We start from the raw sequence: 21,402 nt of genomic DNA, 5'->3' as shown, positions 1-21,402 counted from the left end.
GCTACATAGATTACACTTGTTTCGCCGTTATGGACAGCTATTAATGTTCATTTATGTTTATCATTTGGTGTTGAGACACATATATATTGTGCTAGCTTTGTTAATATAGGGAAATAAATTCACTAACTTTGCAATAAACTGGTGTGGTTATTCCTGACTGAAGGGTCAGGGTTCGCCGAAATGTATTCTGGACTAATTGTTAAGTGTTATGTCGATCAAGGTATTGCTTATGTTCGTTATTGATTATTGATTTCAGGAAATTGATTGATTAAGAGTACAGAGAGTTCCCACTTAGTCAAAAGATTCATCAGCCTAAAGAGCGTCCGAACACAGGTAAATTATTACTACGGTTCGCTCTATCAGGTGCAAGGAAGAGGGCACATCTGGGAGGGGAATCTCAAGTTGTTTTCTGAGTGGAGAAGAAGCCTTTGTCACCGGCACCTACACAGTATTAGACTCTACCAATAAAAAAAATATGCTTCTCAAGAAGATGCCTGACTTGGATCCAGTTGTCCTACATCCATGACCCGAGTTAAGTGCGGATGACCAATCCAGAAGCTAAATCCTAAAACCCAGGTAAGACCCACAGTCAGCACAAATTCTGTCAAGAACAGAAATATATGGACTAAATCACCAACTAGGGTACACATCCTTAACAGATAGCCCCTACACTTTTCCCTGGCACACACACAACTCCACAAGTTTAACCCAGACTGCCATGGCCCGCTCCACTATCTTCACTTGTAGTTTATTTTTCACTTAGACTCAGCCACTTGGAAAACTTGTTGCATGGTCAAGATGAGCCAGACGTCTTGTATACGGGCCTGCTGAATCAAAAGGCAGCTTGATACCTGTTCTAGGCACTAGCAGTGCACCAGGGAGTAACACAAGTCTCTGCAGCCCTTGCAACCAACCAACCAATGGGCCCCATTCAGCCCAAGGTCCAGGAACCTCTGTGAAATTCAAGGGCCTCACATCACTTTCGGCGGTGGGGGTGGGAGTGATGCCCGCCACTTTGAGTTAACCACAGCACAAAGTACCACAATGAAATGACTAGTGTGCACAAAGTTTATCTAGATTCTGCAACGGTGATCAACAGATTACACAGATGTCTGGTTGATTGAGAAGGACCAAAGCCAATAGCGGATCTCATGAGGGTTTCCCTCATAAATGAGCAAGATGAGATGGCAGGGTTCTTTTTGGTAGGGAGTGATTATCAGAAGTCCTGTATATGCTACGTCAGCTGCAGAAGTAACCTGGCCCTGACTGTGACATATGACTGGCTTCACCTTCAGGAAAACACATGGTCAATGTATCTCTGGTTCCAGGTCCCTTCCCCTACAGTAATAATTCTCAAACTTCAACTGTTGACAACTCTCGACTCTAACCTTCAAAGGTCATGGGGTTCTGGTTGAACTTCCGGTGATAACATGATTCGAGGAACACAAATTTTAAAGTTTATTTCTTACAAACTATTTCCAATTTCAAAAGTCTGTTTCCCTGTAAGTATACCACTTCTTCTTCCTCTTTGTCTGCCTGGCAAGTGTTTAATCAGACATTCGATTGAGTGGCAGGTTCTGGAAGCCATCATTTACAATCCGACATTTTATTGTGTGTTTCTCCTGACTTTGTTGTCCCAAAACAGTTAAGTTGTTTTTATTTATGATATTGGGGGAGGGCCCAGAACAGAAGATGGACTTGGATGCTGTCTGTGGCTGGAACATGGCAGCAATAATTCTGTACTTTCTTCGGAAATTGCCTATATTTTTTACAGAGTGGTAAATTCATCCAGTACTGTGCAATTACAAGTTAAACCCCATTGAATGGGGAATTACCGTGTGGGGAAACCATTTTGCTGCTGTTAAATCTATTCCATATGTCTTTCTTTGCATACATTTATAACCTGCGCTGAGCCGGCAATAAATGCATGTGGGGCTAGTGCATTGGGGGTGTAAGAAAGTCCTCCTTTTTGCCCTGGTCATCCCCAAACTTTTTGGACAGATAATGGTGGTTACTGACTCTTGGCTGTGCACTGGGTACTGCTTACCAGTCCCAGGGCTAGTGGTCTGTGTGAAGTGGATATGCAAATTAGGCAAACCATAAATAGCAATATCAACCTACCTATAAGTCCCTAGCTTATGGTAGGGCATGTCGTTTTAGGGACCCCAGCATAGGTGGTGCACTGCTGAGGTGCCCCGTGTCATTTTAAAGGCAGGCCTGCCTTGCTGGCTGCTTTTAAATTAAAGTTACATGCAAATTGGACTTTGGAATTAAAAGTCCTTCTAAAGTCTTACACTACCTTATTTTTAAATATAAATCACCCCTAAGGTGTGCCCTATGTTTCCCCAGGGTTGGGTGCCATGTAACTATGATCAGTGACCTTATAGAAATAGTTTTATAAGCCCTGGTGGGGTAAAACAGCCAAATTCTTTTTTCTCTCATTGTAGGGAATGGCCTCCATACGCAGGAATGAGGAGACTCTATTTTTTAATGTATAAAGTCCTCTAAAGTGGCAGATACCTCAAGTTTGGTATTAAATTAATTATTATAATAAATCCCACAACTTACAACTGTTGGATTTAATATAACTTGTTCAGGTAAAGAGTTTTAAACTTTACCTACAAACTTGCCAACTTCAGCCCTGTAGTGCTTTGCTCTGATTGACCAGCCTCTGGTAGCCTGGCCAGACTGCCTTGATGAGGTGTGAAGTAGCCTAGGCTAAACACAAAGAGATGTGCATGGGGGAGGAGAACTTCCCTCAGTAGATGGAGAGGCAGGAAAGGGAGAGGGCTGCCAAACTGGTCTTCAAAGGCAGGGAAGGACATTTGGAGCACCCCAGCACCTCCCTCACATCCTGCAAACCTAGACAATCAGGTCCCCCCTTGATTAGATTAGGAGAGGGTAGGTAAGGGGTGCGATTAGGATTTTTAGCCACACCAGTGGGTGGGTCCAGCCAGATGTAACCTCCAAAAATCATTTTCAGCCATGATGGATTTTTGAGGAATGTTGCTTCCTGGGATTGATTTTTGCCACACTTCCCAGGAAGTGGTCATCACAGGGGGAAGAACCCTGCACCTGAACCAGGACGCCCCCCTTCTTTTCACCCAGGAGCAAGGAAAAAACTGTCAGACCTGCACCTACACCTCAGATCCCTATCAGATACCTTCAAGGAAGAACTACAGGAGAAGAAGGACTGCCCTGCTGGACCCCTGTCCTGCACCTGGACATTGCACTCTGGAGGACTGCACCAGCTGCACACATGGGCTTCACCACAAGAAGGACCTTGCCTGGCTTCAACTGGTTCAAGGAGGGGCTCCCTGTTTGCTACAGGTGAAAAATTGCTAACCACCGTCCCCTGCACCAACTCCTGAAGAAACTGACCAGCTGACAACTGTCCAGTGGCCAAATTGGAGTTTGCGCCAGGTGCGTTCTGGGAGTTGTAGTTCGCACCCTTAAGGAACATCTCAGAGCTTCTGAAATCCTGGGGTGAGATGTGATCCTCAATAGAACCTTAAAAGACCATCTGGGAGAAGATGCAGAAGTTTGGAGAACTTTTTAAAAAAAGCTCCTTAAAGGGACTCTAGCTGGCTTGCCTCAACCATGACCCGGCCTGACTTCCAAGTTCGTCCCAGTGAAGAAAATCTCAGCAAAAGTGACTAAGTCAGAACGTAGAAAGTTGACTGGGACCTCCCAGGCAGTGTATCCGAAGAGGGCTCCAAGGACGTCGGATCAAGATTCAGCTTTGCCGCGGTCAAAGGATTTTCATCTCAAAAAAATTACTAAGGCCCTCATTACAACCCTGGCGGGCAGTGATAAAGCAGCAGTAATACCGGCAACAGGCCGGCTATAAAAAAAAAAAAGGGAATTATGACCATGGTGGAAACCGCCCAGACAGACAGTCACTTTAACACACCGACCACCACGGCGGTAGCAACAAGCACCACAGCGGTAACCACCAACAGCCAGGCGAAAGACAATGTTCCGCCCACTGTATTAAGACAGGCCTATGCGCCACCTTTTCCGGGGCGGTACCAACGATAACGAGAGCACGGCAGAAACAGAACACAGAAGGTAAAGGACTCACCTCTCGACACTCAGGGAACAACCACGACGCCATGGAGCCCGAGTTGCACATCTTCCCCGTGCTGCTATACCTCTTCCTGCATTACGAACATCAATGCTGGCGAAGACGACCACAGTGAGTACTGCTGCCTAGCACACAGGGGAGGGGGGAGGAAAAAGAGAGTGACACACACACGCAACACCCCCACCCCCAACACCATACACACAACCACATGCAACAACATTACATATCCACCCCATGCCCCTCAGGAATAAAGCAAGGACAAAAGGAATTGATTAAAGTGAGTGTAATAAGATAAAATAGTATAAATACATGCTTCAAAATCAAAAAGTATATACATATTTACAAATGGAGGGACACTCCCAAGTCCTCAATGTCCGTGCCTACAGGGCCACATCACAAATGCCAAGGCCCCACCTCACTCCTGTAACAACACAGAGAAAACACTGCAGGGGCATCAGGTCAAAAATACACAGGCATCTCAGGGGGACAGGGAATGGGGGGCACCTCAGCCAGAAGATGGTACAACACTACTGGTCCTGGAGGGGGCTACATGCCCTGTGTGATGTCCTGGGAAGTGCAAGGCCACAGACTCTCTAGTGGGTGGTTTGCCCACTGCTTGGTCATGGGGAGTGCAAGGCCACAGTCTCTCTAGTGGGTGGTTTGCCCACTGCTTGGTCGTGGGGAGTGCAAGGCCACAGTCTCTCTAGTGGATGGCTTCTTCCACTGGTTCTGGAGGGGGCCTTGTGCCCAGCGTGCTTCATCCTGGCAAGGATGGGGTGAGTGGATGGCTTCTTCCACCTGTTCTGGAGGGGGCCTTGTGCCCAGCGTGCTTCATCCTAGCCAAGATGGGGTGAGTGGATGGCTTCTTACACTGGTTCTGGAGGGGGCCTTGTGCCCTGTGATGCAGATCTTGGGGAGTGCAAGGTCACAGTCTCTCACTTGGGTGTCACACCTACAGGATTTGCAGGGTTTACGACACACTACAGACCATGGAGGCAGGACTACACACTGCCCGTCGGTGGTGACGGCTGCTCAGTGGTGGCAGTGACGGGGCTGGCAGTGGTGGGGGCAGGCTCCAGCCCATCCCCTGCAGCCTCAGATGATTGCCCACTGGGGCTCCTGCTGCTGTCAGTGGTGCTGCTGGCGGTGCTGGTGGCGGTGCAGGCAGTGGTGGGGGGAGGCTCCAGCCCTTCTCCTGCAGCCTTGGATGGCTGAACTACCATGGTTGGTGGGGGAGCTCAGAATCAGTCCCAGCACCAGGCCTCGTTGTCCTTCCTGCCTGCTAGTGCAAGCCCCTTACCCTTCCCTTTGGCAGCTGGTGGTGCCTCCTTGCCCTTCCCTTAGGCAGCTGGTGGTTCCTCCTTGCCCTTCCCTTTGGCAGCTGGTGCAGGCACACTTTCAGTGCTGATTCCTGGTTCCCTGGGGCCTCTCCCACCTGCAGTAGCTGTCGACACTACTTTGGCCGTGGACTGGGTGGCTGAGGTACTCGCCTGGGTTCTGACCACCATGGCCCGACGTGAAGGATGGGGGGGGGGGGCGAAGCGGGGAGGAAAGAGGTCAACGGTGGAGAGGAAAAGCTTCTTAGGGATATTTGGGCAGGAAGAGGGTGAAGGTTTGGGAGTGGAGGAAGAGGAAGTGGTTGTAGGAGGTGTCTGTTGATTTTGGGTGCAGGTGCATGGGCTGGATGCTGTTGTGAGGTGGATGGCTGTTGGGTGTCTGAGTGCTTGCGTTTGTGTACTTTGGGAGGAGGGGGCACAGACACAGTGGGAAAGGACACAGGTGACATGTGCATGGGTGTGGGTGTGGTGACTGTCAGTGAGGGGTGTGTACTGATAGGTGTGCTGGTGATGGTGGTAATGGATGACGATGTAGTGCATGCAGGTGTGAGTATAGACGTAACTGGGAGGGAGGTGGCGGAGGAGGAGGAGGAGGGGGACACAGTGGAGGCAGTGGATGTTGGTATTTCTGCATCTGGATGGTGTTTGTGTGAGTGCCTGTGGGATGATGTATGGTGTTGTGTTTGCCTGAGCCACTCCTGTGTGTTGTCTTGTGTGCATGCTGGTCTGCCTGTGTGCTTGGGATAGGTTAGGGTTGAGGTGAATGGGACTGGGTAGAGGAAGTTGGAGGTGGGAGGCTAGAAACGGGGACAGTGGCTGCCATCAGGGAGGAAGCCAGAGCCTGGATTGATCTCTGTGGGGCAGCCATGCCAGAGTGAATGCCCTCCAAGAATGCATTTGTTTGTTGCAAATGGGGTGCCAGCCCCTGGATGACATTCACTACGGCAGACTGCCCAACAGAGATGGATCTCAGGAGGTCAATACCCTCTTCATTCAGGGCAGCAGGGCTTACAGGGGCAGGGCCTGAGGTGCCTGGGGCAAAGGAGATGCCCACCCTCATGGGTGAGTTGGCACGGGAAACATGCTGAGGGGCTGCTGGGAGGGTGGTGCTGGTACGAGGGGTGGCGGCTGTACCTGTAGTCAGGGTGGGCACAGAGGTGTCTGCCACCACCAAGGAGCTTCCATCGGAGGAGTTATCACCGTCAGAACTGTCCCCCCCTGTCTCATCTGTGGTGCTCCCCTCACCCTCCGTCCTACTGGGGCCTTAACCGTCGGTGGATTCGGCCTTCCGGGCCCTATGGGATGCAGTGCCCTCCGGTGACTTTGTTCCTCCACCAGATGATGCTAATGCACATAAGGACAGGGTGACAAAACAAAAAGGGGGCTGGGGGGAGACAAAGGATACACTTGGTCAATGGCACCAACAACACCACCCTTGGCATACATGACCCACACACACAGGTACCATCCCCACGCACTAGGCAATGCACAACCAGTAGCAATGCAAGTCACCAGGCCTTGGACAGGAATACCTAACGCCACTAGCAGCACACTTGACACCCACAGACCCCTGCCCAGTCGTGGATGCCTTCTAGCTTGGTAGGAGGTGGTGTTCATCAGCCCTCACCCAACATGGGACCTGCCCTGCAATGTCCTGCCTGGCCTAGAGGCATCCACAGGCCCACATCACCCACCCGGAGACCACCACGCGCAAGTAGTATATTGGGAAACTGTACTCACCCCCTTGTGGCTTCTGTGATGCCCTCAAGTGCCCATCCAGCTCCGGATAGGCCACCACCAGTATGCGGACCATCAGGGGGGTCAGGGTTCGACGGGCACCCCTTCCTCATTGGGAGGCCATCCCCAGCTGGGCCTCCGCCATCTTCCTTTCCCAGCGTCTCAGGTCCTCCCACCGTTTTCAACCGTGGGTGCTCTGCATGCCATAGACCCCCAGGTTTCCCATGTCCTGGGCGATGGCACCCCATATACCCTTTTTCTGATGGGCACTGACCTGCAGAAAACTACACATAGAAAAAGGTATCAGTTAGACCATCCAGCCTGTTACACTCATGACCCACCGTAGCCCTCCCATCCCATTATGCACAAACATTGCCCACCATACATGCATCACACTTCCCAGAACCCTTCCACCAACCCCCCCAAAAGAGGCCCTCACACACAGCACTCCATGCATTCATACCCAATGCATTGTGCTCACAGTGTACTCACCTGTTTGTCTGGAGGCCCATACAGCATTCTGTACTGGGATAGGACCCCATCCACCGGTCTCTCCAACTCCACAGCGGTGAAGGCAGGGGCCCTTTCCCCAGTGACAGGAGCCATGGTAGGTTCCAGATACAGGTCACAGCATCACTTGCAGTGTAGGTCCTCTCCTGTTGAAGGTCAGGTAGCAAGTGAGTGAACAGAGAGAAAATGGCGGTCACGTCTACAGCGGTGCGTACCATCACCGCCAGCGTACATCACCATTGGCCACTGTAACCTATAGGGCCCAATGACAACCAATGAGGAGTTGCACGGCAGTACTCGGCCGCCTACTGCAATGGCGCATAACGTCAGCGGCATAACCTCATTTACACATGCTCATCCACACAGGACAGGCAGACGTCATTTCGGGGGGGGGGGGGCAGGCCATGGCCACAGTACACATAGGCACCATTTGGGCCTATCCAACGATATACAGTCACAAGATGCAATGTAGTGTAGTGTTTGGAAATGTGGAATACTGAGCAGCTGCTCACCGTTTTGCCCCCTAGATTACAACCGCTGCGGATGAATAGGAGATGGAGACATCCCCCGTGTACAGACCCCTGGTGGACTTGGCAACAATGGAGGACAGGCACACTATCCTCACCTATAGACTGGACAGGTCCACAATCACAGAGCTGTGTGACCAATTGGAGCCTGACCTGATATCTGCTGTCCGTCACCCCACTGGGATCCCACCTCTTGTGCAAGTCCTATCTGTGCTCCATTTCTTGGCAACTGGCTCCTTCCAAGTGACAGTGGGCTTGGCAGCAGGAATGTCACAGCCAATGTTCTCAATAGTGCTGCCAAGAGTGTTGTCTGCCTTGATTAAAACACATGCACAGCTACATCATTTTCTCCCAGGTAGAGGATTTGGCCACAGTGAAAGCTGACTTCTATGCAATGGGACATATCCCCAACATCATTGGGGCAATCGATGGAACACATATTGCATCCCCCCCCGAAGAAATGAACAGGTTACAGAAATTGAAAGAGCTTTCACTCAATGAATGTGCAGATGGTGTGCCTGGCGGACCAGTACATCTCCCACGTCAATGCAAAGTATCCTGAGTCTGTGCATGATGCCTTTATCCTGAGGAATAGCAGCATCCCATATGTGATGGCTCAATGCCAGAGGCACCGGGTGTGGCTAATAGGTAAGCCCTGGTTCCCTCCCAGTGGATGTTGGTGTATGGGTATGGTGTTGGCTATAAGGGTTAGTGTGGGTATAACAGGTATCCCTCGATATTTGCAGGTGACTCTGGGTACTCCAACCTCTCATGGCTACTGACCCTTGTGAGGAATCCCAGGACAAGGGCAGAGGAACGTTACAATGAGGTACATGGGCGAACAAGAAGAATTATAGAAAGGACATTCGGCCTCCTGAATGCCAGGTTTCGTTGCCACCATCTAACTGGTGGATCCCTGTACTTCTCACCCAAGAAGGTCTGCCAGATAATTGTGGCCTGCTGCATGTTGCATAACCTTGCCTTGAGATGACAGGTGCCTTTTCTGCAGGAGGATGAGGCTGGAGATGGGTGTATGGCAGCAGTGGACCCTGTGGACAGTGAAGATGAGCAGGCAGAAGATGAGGATGAGGACAACAAAACAGCAATTATACAACAGTACTTCCATTGACACACAGGTAAGACACTGTAACTTCACTTTACATTGACAGTTTTGTGTTAGACATTGTACATGGTAGGCAAATTCTCCCAATTCTATGGCCACTTACTGTACCCTTTTGAATCTCTATTATCAGATATCTGTGCCCCACTCTGGCACCTGGTGTTTTGACTGCAGCCTACTACAGGTCATTCCTATGTATTTATTCCTTTTCCTTTTACAGTTGTATTGCAGTGTTTCAAGCTTGTTAAATTAATACATAGTTCAATCATTTGACAGACTCCATACTTGTATTTTTTTCAATGGTGTTTATTTAAGTGCTAAGAAGTAGAGGGGGTAGTCGAATGGGCTGGGGTGATGGTGGAGGAAAGTCCATGATAAAGTCCAGCCTATTTTATCTCAGGTGCATTGTCCAAGGGTGCATACGAAGGGGAGCAATGGCAGTTCAAGGTGGACGGGTGACAGAGAGGGACACAAGGGTGACAATCAGGAGAGTCCTATTTCCTGGTGGGGTCTTGGCAATGTTCTCTGGCTTCTGTCTGGATCACAGGGACTGTTTGCGTGGTGGTTCTCCTTCTGCAGGGGGAGGGGTGCTGGTGGCCTGTTGGTCCTGTGGCGGGGCCTCCACTCCACTAGCGGCAGTGGAAGTGGAGGGCTGTTCATCGGTGTGGCTAGTTTCAGGGGCCTGGTGGTGTGCCACTGCCTCCCTCATGGTGTTGGCCATGTCTGCCAGCACCCTTGCAATGATGACCAGGGTGGTGTGGATGTCCTTCAGGTTTTCTCTGATCCCCAGGTACTGTCCCTCCTACAGCCGCTGGGTCTCCTGCAACTTGTCCAGTATCTGGCCCATCGTCTCCTGGGAATGGTGGTATGCTCCCAGGATGTTGGTGAGTGCCTCCTGGAGAGTCTGTTCGCTGGGCCTGTCCAACCCCTATCGCACAGCAGTCCTCCCAGCTTCCCTGTTGTCCTGTGCCTCTGTCCCCTGTCCACTGCCACTGACACCAGGGCCCTGATCGTTCTGTGTTTGTGGGGTGGACTGGGGTCCCTGTAGTTGTGGACACACTGCTGATTGACGTGTCTTGGGGACAGAGGTATGGGCCCGCTGGATGGGTGATGTGCTGGTGTTTCCTGAGGGGGGAGGCCCTGTGGAGGTATGTCACTGTGCCTGGATAACAGACTGTCTGGAGAGTCCTGATGGGCCAGGTCGGTCATCCAGATGTCCAGAGCTGCTGTCTTCACTGTGGACCACTTCTGTGGGGGGACTGGAGGTTGCTGGCACCTCCTCTACGGTGACGTTGTGGGGGACCTGTGGGGATGTAAATGCAGTGTTATTGTTTCTGCGTGTGACATTTTGTGCATGGGCATGTTGCCCTCTATGGTTGTGATTGCTCTGTCAGCTTTGCCTTGTGTGAGTAGTGATTTTGTGGGCTAGGTGATTCTCTCTAATGTGCATGTTTAGTGATGTGTGTCCATGCAGGTCTGTGATGGGGGTCCGTGCTTTGGTGTTATGTGCAAGGCTTGGTATTGAGATAGGTGGGTTGTGATGGTGGGGTGTATGTGAGGTAGTGGAGTGATGGAGGTGAGGGTAGGGGTGGAGGTATGTGATGGCATGCAGGTGGGGGGGGTGAAAGTAGTAAAGAGTTGACTTACCAGAGTCCAGTCCTCCTGCTACTCCTGCCAGGCCGTCAGGATGCATGATTGCCAAGACTTGCTCCTCTCATGTTGTTAGTTGTGGGGGAGGAGGTGGGGGCCACCGCAAATCCTCTGTACTGCTATCTGGTGTCTTGCTGCCACAGAACGCACCTTCCCCCATAGGTCGTTCCACCTCTTCTGATGCCATCCTTTGTTCTGGGGTGCTGTCCCACAGCGTTGACCCTGCCCATAGCTCCATCTTCCTAGCAATGGATGCCTGCTGCACCTGTTTCTCCTATGTTAAGCCTTGTCGCTCGTTGCCAAGCTACCCAGGGTTGAGCTGGGTTTAATTTATTGAGACCTAACTGGACCTAAGTAGAGGTTAGTGGCCTATTGCTAAGTGTAGGTACTTACCTGTCCTTACCAATAACCCATTTTCCAAACGTTGAGATCACAGGGGAGCAAGGGTGAAGGGGAAAGATTTTTCTTGCAAGGGGGAGGCATTGCATGCTTCACCCTGTCATAATCAAAACTGAGTGAGACTTGCCTGCTGCTTCAAAATAACATGCAATTTTTCTGGATGATTTAAACAGCTGAACAATCTAGTCCAAATCTTCTACACATAAAAAAATAGGATATGGGAAAACCTAGCAAGGAGTAATCAGGAGGAACGAAATGAACGCATGAAATCATGCTTTAATTTTGTACTGCCTAACTCGACCCTAATAGGACCCACTGTGGCTGTGGAATTTAGCAGATTTATATGCACTCCAGAGCCTACCTGACTGCCGTTCCAGACGGTGTTGGGGGGAGTACATTGTATTTTCACCTCAAGGTGATTATACCATAGTTCCAATGGGTGCATACAGGGGTCGAAGAGGAAGAGGGCTCTGTGTCAGTGAGAGCTTAGCACTTATCAAGTGGATGTCTAGTTTTATCTCAGTCTCTGGTTACAAAGTCAGGGTCTAGTCAGCTTCTCAGAGTGAAAAACATTCATACATTGATTTCTAAAAGCTCCTTTGTGTATGGGTATTTATTTACTTGTTTAACTGTTTATTGTATATGTGATGCACCAAGGACAATGTTGAGGAAAGGGGTAACAAGGTTTGGGGAAAAGAGAAGTAGGTGGGGTGAAGACAAAGCAAGGAGAACAAAAACAGAGCATGGAGAAGGGATTTCAAGTGCAAGGGAAATTGTTTTTTAAAACTATTTAGTTATAAAAATGCTAAAATGCATGTTAAAAATACTGCTGCTGACAGTAAACTGCCCAGCCAAGTGATGCAGGTTAAGATCTAAAGGTATGGATTAACACGAAGACGTAAAACATTGCACAGTATACTGTCAGTACTCAGTTCCAGAAGTAGAAAGGTAGAATGTCTGGGACCAAGGCATCATAAAACAGTAATGGAAAATTGCCTCTGATTACTGCCAGTAATGTGGTATAGACACTTTTTGGTGACGCAGGAAAGGCACATGAAATAGAGTCAGAAAAAGAATACGTAGAACCAGAACTATTGGCTAAAGAGGAGCTTTCTTTTGTGCATGGGCAAAGTACGCTTGTGATGTAAAAACTGGAGGCCTTCATCACATCTCTCTGCGTAGATGATCACAGAAGTGCACTGTAGATAACTGAAGGCTTAGAGCATGGCATAATACAAAATGATGCTCCCCCTCCCCGCAAAATGTGGCGAAGGCCCCGGAGTCTCCCATATCTCAGATATATTCATTGGACTTGGGATGAATGGGGTTCCCTGAAGGGTGGGGCCCTCTGAAGTGTTGGGGGCACCTTAGCACTACAAGGGCTGCAGAGGCTTGAGTTCTGACACTGGCTTCCAGAAAGTCTAGTTTCCATTAGAAACAATTAGCTTTCAACTCAATGTGTGATTGAAGAAGAAAACTCAAGGCAGACAGTCCCTATAGCCATACCAATGTGTCAAATGTTTTGCCAATGAAAGGAAAATATGTTGCAGTCCAACTTAAAGTACTGCTACACTATTGTTGCAACAACTGGCACCAATCACCCTTGAGACACGCAGACGGTGGGCATACACAAAGCTGTCAGACCACCATAGGTCTTCAGGAGCAAACAATAGGCAGAATTTGAATAAAACTGGAGACGCTAAGACTCCGAGTCACAATCCAACTGAATCTGGTACAAGCTTCACCAAAATACCAAGACCAGTTTCTGAGAATGTTGCTATTAGAAAGTACACATTTTCGGTTTAGGAATTTTTATCCTAGACCAAAACCATGATCACCTTGTATCTACACATACAGGGCAGTCAGCTTGGTACTTAAAGCCAACAAAGTCACTCCAAAAGCATTCATTTAAAATGAGATATCTCGGGCTTTTACGCACACGCAAGTGTCTCCCAATAATAACTGGAGAAAATTGCCTAGTCAAAGTAGTGTGCAAAAGATTATATGATTGTAAAAACTATTAATGTGTGCTATTCAACAATGAATAAAGGAACATTCAGAACTGGGAGCAAATTATACACAGGAGAATTTTGTGGGGTAGCGGCCTTTCCATTCGAGTGTTTTTTCACTCCCTATCCCCACTTGGTTTGAAAGATACAGTCATTTGGGGCTTCGAGACCTAATGAAGTAAAGACTCAAGATTCAGCTACTGAAGTTGTGCAAGTTCTTGGTTCAACTAGTACACACAAACTTCATACAATTATCTAATGTCTTACATAAGGTTTGAAAAAGTAAGGAGAAAAAACAAAACACTGTTGACGACGTATTCTAACCATACTATGATAAGATTCCCTGAATAAGGAATCTGTCTAGCTTAGCTTTCAAGTCCCCCATTACTTATCTACACTATCACCGGTGGCATATTTACCTCATTACGTAATTTGCATGTACACTTTATTGACATTGGAATCATCACAATATGTGATAAATGTAACCTTACAGAGAAAAACTTGAGTTTGGAATATAAACTAGTGCTGTTATGTGCTGTTGTGCTTGCGGTAAACCAGAACACTACATTGAATAAATTTCATAAGGGGCAAATACTTCAAATAGGTTATTTTTACATGGTAAGGCAATTAAACAAGTATTCGACATTCAAATCATTGTAGTTCCTCCAGGAACTCTTTCCCTACTAACTCAGTGCCTGCACACAGGGAGGGTGCCATATATTTATCGCAGTTACATAAGCAGGAGTACCTGTTCTCAATCAGTCATCTATGCAACCATCTATCAACAAATATGGGGTGACAGTGAATCTTCCTCCATTATGGAAATGATGACGACCACCCTATGGCAAATAAAGGCAGTCCATTAATTGGAAGACCCATGACAAGAGGGCAAGTCTATGGTGATGGTATTCTCGATAAAATAACACATGTAATAAAACCTGGTCTGAACAGCTCAGATTATAATGTAAGTGCTTGCTAAATGTAACAAGGAGGCCTATCTTCATAGGTCATATACTGTTCCAACCAGTGCTTTATTTTAAAAATAAAAGTGCCAGGGTCCAAGATATGTTCCTTGCAGCCAGCACCACTTGCAGCTACCACCACTGCTGATGAATGGCAGGTACATCATCACCTACTAATGATCATGCATGTGACATTTTGAATATTACAAACTGTAGGGGTGGCCTGAAAGTGTGAGTTTTATTATTTTGCAATATATTGAATTGATAAAAACTTGCGCTGTGCTAAAGAAAATAAGCTGAGAGTGCCACCATGTTTATGTACTGTCATAAAAAAGTGCTTATAGTTAAAAATAAATTCTGGTACCAAGCACCAAAAACGCAATACAAATTCAGCACTGGTTTCAACCTATCACATTGCTGTTATTTTGGTAATATGGAGCCATATTTAAATGGCACAGATGTGTGACACAGACGTGGCGGATATCCTGTCCGCTGTATTAGAAGTGCATTAAAGCCGGGGCACCCAGTTTTATGGTACTTATTTAACTTTTTTTGTATTTATTCATATTTCATTTTTTACTATCATCTGTATTTATCCATTTTTTATTTTAGTGTATAATTGAAGCTAGGACAGGTATATTTCCACATTTATTTAGCTGATAAATTTATACTCACATTCTTAAGTCCAACGGGATCTAGCAATATACAGTACATTACAGTCACCTGAAAATATTTGCATTGTAGGACAGTGTAAACAGCTTGATAGCTGCTCTTGTTTAAGCTCTGTTAGGATTTTTTTCTCTATTTTAAAACTCCCCTATCAGGTCAAAGTGCAGACCTACAGACCGGGCATTCGTGACTGACAGTAGTGAGACTCATCAAAAGAAGACTTATTTCCCGTATTTTTCATATTCGAAAATAAATACAGGTAAAAAAAAATACTGTGTTTATCTGTAAAAATCAGTATAAATTGAAAACTGTGTGCCCCAACTATAGCCTATGGCACTTTTAATATGGCTGACAAGATGTCTGCCAACTTTTGGTGGAGCATGCCATCTGCCAGATTCTAAACGGTGACCTTGCCCTTTATTAACGTGTACAGTCTGACACTGCCCTTTTATTATTACTTGTCTAGTAAGGGCGGGGGACAAAAAATAACCTATGTCACGTTTGTACCGCGTGCCTCTCGGATATCCCCCATTTCCCCTTCCTTGGTCTAGTGAAAGTGACCTGCTTGCTGTTACTCAGAGAAAGGCCTCTTCGACTCTTCTCCTTGCTGCCTATAAAATCCAAAAGACACCAGTTGGTATCATTTTTCTCCAACAAGACATGCTTTGAAATGAGGAATTAAATTGAGTTGGACTTTAATAGACGTTCGGTCCCAGGAGCGACATAATAACACGATTTAAAAACATCCTCGCTAAATGGGTTTTTAAAAACAGCATTGTTTCTTTCTTGAAAAGACAATCTCGCTAATGGAAGGCGGCTTCGCCTCCCCGTCCTAATCCTGTTAGCAGATGCTATTTTTTCCCGCGCCGGGCGGAGTTGGGAGTGCTTCTTCCTAACTGGTTTGCTGGTGTCGCTGTGATGGAGCACGCGGCCGGGCCTAATCTGTAAATGACTGCTCGGAAGATGTTCTGAAATCGTTCATCTGTCCTTGTCTGCAGGATTTGGCGCTGACAGGACGTATTCCCACCGCGCCAGTGAGTGACACAACAATGCTTCATGTTTGTTTCCTCTGTCTCTCTTCTCTGGCTAGAATATGCAATTTTTATTTCTCATGGCTTATGGGTGCGGACCGCGTTGGAGCGACAGACCATCACCTGTTAGGTCTGGCAGTGTCCTTCACATTCAAAAGGTCGAAGAAAAAGACCACACCACACAAATAGCAAAACAAGATTATCAGGAACTTTGCATTTTTTCTTTCTCACCCAGGGGCGTAGGAGACACAAAATTTCTGGGGGGGACAGGGACAACCTTGAGGTGGGCCTCCTGCACAAAGCTTGCACCCAGAAGGGTTGCCGTGGGGGGGGTTCTGGGGAGGAGGCGGTCGCTTCCAGTCGAGTCCTGTGAGACCGGCAATTCCCTGTCTGCTGGGCCCTTGGCTGCCTATTAGGCAGCGACAAGCTCTGTGCTGCAGTTCGCCTGTGTAAAGTCCTAAGAGGCCTGTACTGCCTCCTGGGCGCAGTGCTTCCTGCTGATTCCTGTGCTGCCTGCCATGCACTGTGCTGCCTGTTGGGAGCTTTCTTTCTAGTCAGGCTGTGTCAGTCTCTGGCCCCCCCGCCTGCCTGTGAAGGCCAGTAAGGCCTATGATTGCTGCTAGGTCCTTGTCTGACTGTCAAGTGGCATTCTCTGTGCTGCCCCCTTCCTGTGAACTGCTGTGCTGTCTGACAGGGCCAGCCTTAGTGCTGGTGGCGCCCTGTGCAACATTGTTTGTTGGCACCCCCCAGTGACCAACTCTGCCACGGATTCCCTCACTACTATCCATCACCACTCTCTCTCAGATGCATTTCATTAGTTTTATACCACCACTCATACTGGGAAATATCCCTTACAACGCAATCAATGCAATGCAATGCATTGACCATGCTGCCATTACCGCAAATATGGGGCTAGCATGGATGCCTTTACCACAAATGTCTTTACCACGCATATGCGTGGTTACAGCATAGAGAGCGGTCTAGCTGTCCGGGTGGAACAGGAAGAAGCAGAGGAGAGAGAGGTAAGTAGGGCTGTGGCCGTGTTTAGGGTGGGAGGTCGGGTTCATTTTTAGGACAGGGTAGGGTCGGGGTAGTTTTTAGGAGATGGTGGGGTAGGTTTTAGGGTTCTGGGGGGCAGGGGCATCAAGGTAGTTTTTAGCGCAGGTCAGGGTAGGTTTTAGGGTTCAGAGTGGGGGTGGGTAGTTTTTAGGACAGGGCAGGGTTACTTTTAGGGCTCAGGGTGGGGGGGGGGTTAGGGCTCAGGGCAGGGGCAGTTTTAACTGATTGGGCAGGGTGGAGTATGGTATCAGGTGTAAGGGGGTAGGGCGGGGAGAATTTACCACGCATGTTTCTTTACCGAACATTCTTTTACAGCGAAATTCGTTGTAAAGGCATGAGTAGTAAAGACACGGTCGTTGTTGAGACCGCGATGTTAAGGCATGCATGATATACACGTGTTGTTCCATCATTCAGCCCTCACACCAGTCTAGGGTGTCAAAGCACTTTACATCACACAGATATTACGCAGAGACAATCATCATATATGTGTAAATCAGTGTATATGAAATGTTACATAAGACAGAGGACGACAAGGTGTAGGTGTCATAGGTCATCCATACTGGTAGCAGGTATAGTTTAAGAGTGGTTTATCTGGAGAAGCGCAAACTCAGAATTTAAAACATAACCCCATGGTTGGGGGCTTTCTTTAATAATAAGAATTGATTTGCGCTCAAATTAACTTGTTTTGCAACATTAAGTTAATGAAAAAGTGGGGTGAAATCATAACGCTCTAATCTTATACCTTGATGTTTGCATGCAGCTCTTTGATAAGTTCATTGCTCACTGTTCTATATTCAGTTTTAATTTATAAATTGCAGGGGACAAAAAAAGGAGCTCTCTGATGTAGGAAGCTGGCCTGGTATGTGGTGAGTACCTATGGTATTATCACCTTATACCAGGTCCAGGTATCCCCTTATTAGTGAGGTGTAGGCAGTGTCTAGAAGCCAGGGCTCTCTAGAGGTAGCTGCGGATGAGCAGCCAAGACTTACCTAGGAGACATGCAAAGCTCATGCAATACCACTGTAGTCACACAGCACTTACACACATGAAATAAACACGTGTTATGAAAATAAAGGTTCCTTATTACAGTAACACAAACACGAAAACACTAGATAGGCAATACTCCCAATAGGATGTAAGTAGCACACTATCATATGTACAGCAGCAATCAGAAGTTGGCAGTTGGCATAAAAAGCAATAGAAAATAGTGAAAAGCAATAGGCAATACTGAAGGTCTAGGGGGGACCAGACCATATACTAAAAAAGTGGAATGCGAAAGCTGGGTCCCCACGCAAGGAAGTGGAATCTGTAGAGGGGAGCTGCAGGAACTAGGAAACCCCAAAGGTAAGTACCAGAGTGCCCTCCAGTGACCAGGAGAAAAGAGGTAAGTTACTGGTTTTTCCCCAACCCACCAAAAGGACTTCAGAGAAGGATATTGCAAAACGCAGGCAAGACTGCAAGAAGCTAGAGGTGGATCCTGGAAGAGGAAGACTTGGAAAAGAAGGGGACCAAGTCCAGTTTACGTAGGAGTGTCCGGTCGTGGCAGGAGCCACTACCCACCCATCTGTGGATGCAGGAGTTGCTCGGCCGGGAGATGAAGACGGTCAGCAGTGCAGCACTGGAGCAGATGAAGCGTTCCTAGGTAATGCAGTCGACGTCCCATGCGGGATGAAGAATTGCAGTCAGTCTCTGGTGTGGAAAACCAACCAGCAAGCCTTGGCAAAGGCAAATGTTGCAGTAGGACAAAAGTGGAGCTGCCGGGGACCAGCAAGGTCCAGAGGGACTTAACCCAGGGAGGGGAGTCCCAGGTGACCCTCAGCAAGGCAGAGAGTCTGGAGAAGGAGAGGCAGCCCCCACAGAAGACCTAGAGGCAAGGAGCCCAGGAGCTGCAGAGAGGCCCACGCAGCACACATGAAGAGAGGTCCCATGTCGCAGGCGAAGCACGTTGAGGGTTGTGCTTCACAGAGAAGAGTGCTGGGGACTGGGGCTACATGGAGCCTGAAGATCCCTTGGAGGAGATAACAACAGGCCTTGGTAGCTGCAAGAGACGTGGTGCATGGGGGTACTGTCCTGCATGGGAAGGCAAGGACCTACCTACTCCAAAGTTGGACAGCTGGTAGAGAGGACCAAGGAGACCACTCCAGACTATCACCCCCTGATGCAGGATCCACGCAGCTCAGGAGCAGAGGAGATCCACGCAGCCGGTCGTTGTTGCAGTTGGTGCCTGCAGATGCAGGTAAGTGACTCCTTCACTCCAAGGAATTTTCCTTCTTTCTTCTCATGCAGACTGAAGACTTGCTGCCCTCAGAGGAAGCACAGCCGGGCTAATGTTGCAGTTGCTGGAAGGAGCCAGAGAAACAATGCTGCAGGGTGAAGTCGCTGCTGGAGCTGCAGATTGTAGGTTCCTGTGAAGTCCAGTTGCGGTTCCAGTGGCCAGAAGTCAAAGTAAACGTTGCAGAGGAGTCCTGCTGGAATCTTGCACATTGAATCTGAGGACCCACCCAAGAGGCAAACCCTAAATAGCCCAGAAAGGGGGATTGGTCACTTAGCAGGGTGACCACCTAGGAGGGGGCTGTGACGTCACCTGCTTGACCTGGCCACTCAGATGCTCACAGAGGCCTCTGCCCACCTTGGATTCAAGATGGCAGAATCAAGTGGCCACCTGGAGGAGCTCCAGGCACCACCCCTGGGGTGGTGATGGACAGGGGAGTGGTTACACCCATTTCCATTGTCCAGTTTCACACCAGAGTAGGGGCTGAGGTCCCTGAACTGGTACAGACTGGTTTATGCAAGGAGGCACTTCAGAGCATACCATTAGCTTGGCGAGGGTACCCCTCCCAACCCTTGTAACACCTATTTCCAAATGGAGAGGGTGTTGCCTCCCTCTTCCAAAGGAAATCCTTTGTTCTGCCTTCCTGGGCATGAGCTGCTCAAGCAGCAGAAGGAGGACAGAAATCTGTCTGAGGGGTGGCAGCAGCATGGGCTGCCCGGAAAACCCTAGAAAGCTGATAGGAGCAATGCTGGGGATCCTCTAAGGAGCCCCCAAAGTGCATGGAATCATACAAACAATACTGACAATAGGATTGGGGTATGATTCTGACATGTTTGTTACCAAACATGCCCAGGTTCTGAGTTGCCATTATGTATCTGGACAGAGGGAGTGACCTATGTCCAGTACACTCGTAAAATGGCGTCCCCGCACTCACGAGGTCCAGGAAAATGTAGCTGGAGTTCGTGGGGGCACCTCTGCTCCTCCAGAGGTGCCCTCACACACAGGTACTTGCACCCTGCCCTCTGGCTAGGAGGGCCTGCCACAGAAGTGACAGAGTGACCTGGTGCAGTGACCTGAAGTGAAAGGGTGCATGCACCTTTTCACGCAGGCTGCAATGGCAGGCCTCCAGACATGGTTTACATGGGCTCCTATGGGTGGCATAATACATGCTGCAGCCCATGGGGAACCCCTGATCCCCCAATGCCCTGGGTACCATATACTAGGGACTTATAAGGGGCACCAGTGCGCCAAATGTGGGGTGTGTGTGGTCCAAACAACCAAATTTAATGGGAGAGAGCACTGGGGTCCTGGTTAGCAGGATCCCAGTGAACACAGTCAAAAGTGGGGTAACCATGCCAAAAAGAGGGTACTTTCCTGCATCTGACAAAAGCAGTAACCCACTGACCTATTCACATTATATAGACTTTGTGATCTGCATGTAGACGTTCTTTGTAGCAGGCATAGTAACGCTGTACGTTATGATGAGTCAAAACTCCGACTAGACAAAACTTCAATCTCTCTTCAGGAAGACCATTAATCACCGGAATTATCTTGAGATTTTTATTGTTGCCTGAAAACTGTTGATGGCAAGGAACACCCAACAGGTGCTTTTAAAGTCAGAATATACTTGCAATCACAGCACCCCCATCCCAAGTCAGCACCCGGTGCAGCGGCACCGGTTGCATCGCCCTAGAGCCGGCCCTGCTGCCTTACCTAGCCCTGTCCATCTCTCAAGCCATCTGGTTCTTCCTGGGACCCGTGCTGTGTGCTAGTCTCTCTGCCGTCTATCCAGCAATGCCAGGCTCTGTACCACCACAGCCTGTAAAGTCCTGCAAAGCCTGTGAGCTGCCCCAGTGCTGGCTTCCATCCACAGGCCATTGGCAGGAAATGAGATTTACAGACAGCCCTTGGCCTTTAGAGTGGGCTATCACAAATACCAGGAAGGCTGAGGGAGAGACAGGGGATCGAAATGTTGGGGAGGCAGGATGTCAACTTAGGGGAAAATAATTAGCTCTGGGGCAAGCAAGCTGGAG

Source organism: Pleurodeles waltl, chromosome 7 (assembly GCF_031143425.1).
Source record: "Pleurodeles waltl isolate 20211129_DDA chromosome 7, aPleWal1.hap1.20221129, whole genome shotgun sequence".
NCBI classification, from domain to species: Eukaryota; Metazoa; Chordata; class Amphibia; order Caudata; family Salamandridae; genus Pleurodeles; species Pleurodeles waltl.
The sequence above is the reverse complement of the archived record's forward strand: the minus strand, read 5'-3'. Positions refer to the sequence as shown.